We start from the raw sequence: 7500 nt of genomic DNA, 5'->3' as shown, positions 1-7500 counted from the left end.
CTAACCCTAACCCCATCCCTAACCCTAACCCTAACCGTAACCATAACACTAAACTCTAAACCCTAAACCTAATCCACCCTAAACCTTAAACAATCCTAAACCATAAACCTTAAACCCTAAACCCTAAATCTAACAATAAACCTAAACCTAACCCTAAATCTAACCCTAACCCTATCCCTAATTCTAAACCTAACCCTAAATCTAACCCTAACCCTAATCCTAACAATAACTATAACCCTAACCCTAACACTAACCCTAACCTTAACCCTAACCCTAACCCTAACCCTAACCCTAACTCTAACCCTAACCCTAACCCTAACCGTAACCATAATACTAAACTCTAAACCCTAAACCTAATCCACCCTTAAACTTAAACAATCCTAAACCATAAACCTTAAACCCTAAACCCTAAATCTAACAATAAACCTAAACCAAACCCTAAATCTAACCCTAACCCTAACCCTAAACATAAACCTGACCCTAACCCTAATCCTAATCCTAACACTAATCATAACCCAAACACTAACCGTAACCCTAACCCTAAACCTAACCCTAAACTTCACACTATCCCTAATCCTAACACTAAACCCTAAACTTTAATTCTAACCCTAACCCTAATCCTAAACCTAACCCTAACCCCTTAACCTTAATCCCTAAATCCTAAAACCTGAACAAACATAAATCCTAAACCCTGAACAACCCTAAATCATAAACCCTGAATAACCCTAAACACTAACCTCTAAACAACCCTAAACAACCCTAATCACTAAACCATAAACAACCCTAAACACTAAACCCTAAACAACCCTATACCTTAAACCTTAAACACTAAACCCTAAATAACCCTAAACCCTAAACCATTAACACTATACCCTAAACAACGCTAAACACTAAACCCAAAACAACCCTAAAACCTAAACCTTAAACACTAAACCTTAAACAACCCTAAACCCTAAACACTAAAACCTAAACAACCCTAAACTTTTAACCCTAAACACTATACCCTAAACAACCCTAAACCTTAAACAATCCTAAACTCTAAACCCTAAACCCTTAACCTAAACCACCCTAAATCTTAAACAATCCTAAACCCTAAACCTTAAACCCTAAACACTAAACTCTAAACCCTAAACCTAACAATAACCATAACCCTAACTCTAACCCCTAACCCTTACCCTAACCCTAACCCTAACCCTAATCCTAACCCTAACCCTAACCCTAACCCTAACCCTAAACCTAACCCTAAACCTAACCCTAAACTTAACCCTAATCCTAACCCTAACCCTAATCCTAACCGTAACCCTAACCCTAAACCTAATCCTAACCCTAACCCTAACCCTAACCCTAAACCTAATCCTAACCCTAACCTTAACCCTAATCCTAACCCTAACCCTAACCCTAACCGTAACCATAACACTAAACTCTAAACCCTAAACCTAATCCACCCTAAACCTTAAACAATCCTAAACCATAAACCTTAGACCCTAAATCCTAAATCTAACAATAAACCTAAACCTAACCTTAAATCTTACCCTAAACCTAACCCTAACCCTAAACCCTCCCTGACCCTAACCCTAACCCTAACACTAACCCTAAACCTAACACTGACCCTAATCCTAACACTAACCCTATTTCTAATTCTAACCCTAACACTAATCCTAAACTTAAACCTAACTCCCTAATAATAACCCTAACCCTTTCACTAACCCTAACCCCTAACCCTAACCCTAACCCTAACCCTAACCTATCCCTAACCCTAACCTAACCCTAACCCTAACCCTAACCCTAACACAAACCCTAACACTAACCTCCTAACTTTTACCCTAACCCTAACCCTAACCCTAAACCTAACCCTTACCATAACCCTAACCCTAACCCTAACCCCATCCCTAACCCTAACCCTAACCGTAACCATAACACTAAACTCTAAACCCTAAACCTAATCCACCCTAAATCTTAAACAATCCTAAACCATAAACCTTAAACCCTAAACCCTAAATCTAACAATAAACCTAAACCTAACCCTAAATCTAACCCTAACCCTATCCCTAACCCTAAACCTAACCCTAAATCTAACCCTAACCCTAATCCTACCAATAACCATAACCCTAACCCTACCACTAACCCTAACCTTAACCCTAACCCTAACCCTAACCCTAACTCTAACCCTAACCCTAACCCTAACCGTAACCATAATACTAAACTCTAAACCCTAAACCTAATCCACACTTAAACTTAAATAATCCTAAACCATAAACCTTAAACCCTAAACCCTAAATCTAACAATAAACCTAAACCAAACCCTAAATATAACCCTAACCCTAACCCTAACCCTAACCCTAAACATAAACCTGACCCTAACCCTAATCCTAATCCTAACACTAATCATAACCCAAACACTAACCCTAACCCTAACCCTAAACCTAACCCTAAACCTCACACTATCCCTAATCCTAACACTAAACCCTAAACTTTAATTCTAACCCTAACCCTAACCCTAAACCTAACCCTAACCTCTTAACCTTAATCCCTAAATCCTAAAACCTGAACAAACATAAATCCTAAACCCTGAACAACCCTAAATCATAAACCCTGAATAACCCTAAACACTAACCTCTAAACAACCCTAAACAACCCTAATCACTAAACCATAAACAACCCTAAACACTAAACCCTAAATAACCCTATACCTTAAACCTTAAACACTAAACCCTAAATAACCCTAAACCCTAAACCATTAACACTATATCCTAAACAACACTAAACACTAAACCCAAAACAACCCTAAAACCTAAACCTTAAACACTAAACCTTAAACAACCCTAAACCCTAAACACTAAACCCTAAACAACCCTAAACTTTTAACCCTAAACACTATACCCTAAACAACCCTAAACCTTAAACAATCCTAAACTCTAAACCCTAAACCCTTAACCTAAACCACCCTAAATCTTAAACAATCCTAAACCCTAAACCTTAAACCCTAAACACTAAATTCTAAACCCTAATCCTAACAATAACCCTAACCCTAACCCTAACCCTAATCCTAACCCTTACCCTAACCCTAACCCTAACCCTAATCCTAACCCTAACACTAACCCTAACCCTAACCCTAAACCTAACCCTAAACCTAAACCTAACCCTAACCTTAACCCTAATCCTAACCCTAACCCTAACCCTAACCGTAACCCTAACCCTAAACCTAATCCTAACCCTAAGCCTAACCCTAACCCTAACCCTAACCCTAACCCTAACCCTAACCCTAAACCTAATCCTAACCCTAACCTTAACCCTAATCCTAACCCTAACCCTAACCCTAACCGTAACCATAACACTAAACTCTAAACCCTAAACCTAATCCACCCTAAACCTTATACAATCCTAAACCATAAACCTTAGACCCTAAATCCTAAATATAACAATAAACCTAAACCTAACCCTAAATCTAACCCTAACCCTAACCCTAACCCTAAATCCTCCCTGACCCTAACCCTAACCCTAACCCTAAACCTAACCCTGACCCTAATCCGAACACTAACCCTATTTCTAATTCTAACCCTAACACTAATCCTAAACTTAAACCTAACCCCCTAATAATAACCCTAACCCTTTCACTAACCCTAACCCCTAACCCTAACCCTAACCCTAACCTAACCCTAACCCTAACCCTAACCCTAACCCTAACCCTAACCTAACCCTAACCCTAACCCTAACACAAACCCTAACACTAACCCCCTAACTTTTACCCTAACCCTAACCCTAACCCTAAACCTAACCCTTAACATAACCCTAACCCTAACTCCATCCCTAACCCTAACCCTAACCGTAACCATAACACTAAACTCTAAACCCTAAACCTAATCCACCCTAAACCTTAAACAATCCTAAACCTTAAACCCTAAACCCTAAATCTAACAATAAACCTAAACCTAACCCTAAATCTAACCCTAACCCTATCACTAAACCTAAACCTAACCCTGACCCTAACCCTAACCCTAATCCTAACACTAACCTTAACCCTAACCCTAACACTAACCCTAACCTTAAACCTAACCCTAACCCTAACCCTAACCCTAACTCTAACCCTAACCCTAACCCTAACCGTAACCATAATACTAAACTCTAAACCCTAAACCTAATCCACCCTTAAACTTAAACAATCCTAAACCATAAACCTTAAACCCTAAACCCTAAATCTAACAATAAACCTAAACCTAACCCTAAATCTAACCCTAACCCTAACCCTAACCATAAACATAAACCTGACCCTAACCATAATCCTAATCCTAACACTAATCATAACCCAAACACTAACCCTAACCCTAACCCTAAACCTAACCCTAAACCTCACACTATCACTAATCCTAACACTAAACCCTAAACTTTAATTCTAACCCTAACCTTACCCTACCCTTAACCCTAACCCTAACCACATTTCTAAACCTAACCCTGACCCTAATCCTAACACTAACCCTATTTCTAATTCTAACCCTAACACTAATCCTAAACTAAAACCTAACCCCCTAATAATAACCCTAACACTAAACCTAATTCTACCCTAACCCTAACCCTAACCCTAACACTAACCCCTAACCCCTAACACTAACCCTAACCCAAACCCCTAACCCTAACCCTAACCCTAACCCTAACCTTATCCCTAACCCTAACCCTTATTCTAACACTAACACTAACCTTAACCCTAACCCTAACCTTAACCATCACCCTAACCCTCACCTTAACCCTAAACCTAACCCTAACACTAACCCTAACACCCTAAATCCTAAACCCTAAACCCCGAAAAACCCTAAACACTAATTCCAAAAGCACCCTAAACCCTAAACTATAAACACTAAACGCTAAAAAACCCTAAACCCTAAACCCTAAACACTAAACCCTAAACAAGCCTAAACCCTAAAACAATTAACACTATACCCTAAACAACCCTAAACCCTTAACCCTAAACATTATACCCTAAACCCTAAAACACTATACAACCTTAAACCCTAAACCTTAAAATATCCTAAATCATAAATCCTGAACAACCCTAAACACTAAATCTGAAACAACCCTAAAAAACCCTAAACAACTCTAAACGCTAAAACCTAAACAACCCTAAACATTAAACAATCTTAAACGCTAAACCCTATACCCTAAACCTAAACCACCCCAAAACTTAAACAATCCTAAACCCTAAACCTTAAACCATAAACCCTAAATTTTAAACCATAAATCTAAGAATAACCATAACCCTAACCCTAACCCTAAACCTAAACCTAACCCTAACCCCAACCCTAACCTTAACCCCATAACCCTAACCCTAACCTTAAGCCTAACATAACCCCATAACCTTAACTCTAACCCTAACTCTAACCCTAATGCTAACCCTAATCCTAACCCTAACCCTTACCTTAACCCCTTAACCTTAATCCCTAAATCCTAAACCCTGAGCAACCATAAATCCTAAACCCTGAACAACCCTAAATCATAAACCCTGAATAACCCTAAACACTAACCTCTAAACAACCCTAAACAACCCTAATCACTAAACCATAAACAACCCTAAACACTAAACCCTAAACAACCCTATACCCTAAACCTTAAACACTAAACCCTAAATAACCCTAAACCCTAAACCATTAACACTATACCCTAAACAACACTAAACACTAAACCCAAAACAACCCTAAAACCTAAACCTTAAACACTAAACCCTAAACAACCCTAAACTTTTAACCCTAAACACTATACCCTAAACAACCCTAAACCTTAAACAATCCTAAAGTCTAAACCCTAAACCCTTAACCTAAACCACCCTATATCTTAAACAATCCTAAACCCTAAACCTTAAACCCTAAACACTAAGCCCTAAACCGTAAACCTAACAATAACCATAACCCTAACACTAACCCCTAACCCTTACCCTAACCCTAACCCTAACCCTAATCCTAACCCTAACCCTAACCCTAACCCTAACCCTAACCCTAACCCTAAACCTAATCCTAACCCTTACCCTAACCCTAACTTTAACCCTAACCCTAATCCTAACACTAAACCCTAAACCCTAAACCTAACCCTAACCCTAAAACTAAACTTAAAATCCTAAACCTAATCTACACTAAACCTTAAACAATCCTAAACCCTAAACCCTGAACCCTAAACCTAACCCTAACCCTAACCCTAATAATAACCATAACCCTAACACTAAATTGTAAACCCTAAATTTAATTTACGATAAACCTTAAACAATCCTAAACCCTAAACCTTAAACCCTAAACCTAACAATTACCATAACCCTAACCCTAATCCTAACCCTAACCCTAACACTAAACGTAACCCTAACACTAAACCTAACCCTAACCCTAACCCTAACCCTAAACCTAACACTAACACTAAACGTAGTCCTAACCCTAACCCTAACCCTAAACCTGACCTTAACCCTAACCCTAACCCTAACCCTAATCTTAACTCTAACCCTGATCCTAACAATAAACCTAAACCTAACCCTAAGCCTAACCCTAAACCAAAAACTAACCTTAACCCTAACCCTAACCCTAACTCTAACAGTAATCCCTAAACCCTAAACCTAACCCTAACGATATCCCAAACACAAAACTCTAAACCCTAAAAATAATCCACCCTAAACCTTAAACAATCCTAAAACCTAAAGCTTTACCCTAAACCCTAAACACTAAACCTAACAATATCCATGACCCTAAACGTAACCCTAAACCTAACCCTAAACCTAACCCTAATCCGAACACTAAACACTAAACCCTAAACCTAACCCTAACCTTAACACTAAACTCTATACCCTAAACCTAATCTACGCTAAACCTTAAACAATCCTAAACCCAAAACCTTAGACCCTAAACACTAAACCCTAAACCTAACAATAAACCTAACCCTAACCCTAACCCTAACCTTAAACCTAACCCTAACCGTAACCCTAACCCTAAACCTAACCCTAACCTTAAGCCTAACCATAAACCTAACCCTAACCCTAAACCTAACCTTAACCCTAACCCTAACCCTAAACCTAACAATAAACATAATCATAACCCTTACCCTAACCCTAACCCTAACCCTAACCGTAACCCTAACCCTAACCCTAACCGTAACACTAACCCTAACCCTAACCCTAACCCTAACCCTAACCCTAACCCTAACCTTAACCTTAACCATAACACTAAATCTAAACCCTAAACCTAATCCACCCTAAACCTTAAAAAATCCTAAACCATAAACCTTAAACCCTAAACCCTAAATCTAACAATAAACTTAAACCTAACCCTAAATCTATCCCTAACCCTAACCCTAACCCTAAACCTAACCCTGACCTTAACCCTAACCCTAATCCTAACACTAACCATAACCCTAACCCTAACCCTAACCTTAACCCTAACCATAACCCTAACCCTAAACCTAACCCTAACCCTAACCCAAACCCGAACCCTAAACCTAACCCTAACCCTAACCGTAACCATAACACTAAACTCTAAA

This window comes from Micromys minutus (genome assembly GCF_963924665.1).
Source record: "Micromys minutus genome assembly, chromosome: 11".
Taxonomy (NCBI): domain Eukaryota; kingdom Metazoa; phylum Chordata; class Mammalia; order Rodentia; family Muridae; genus Micromys; species Micromys minutus.
This window is presented reverse-complemented; position numbering follows the sequence as displayed.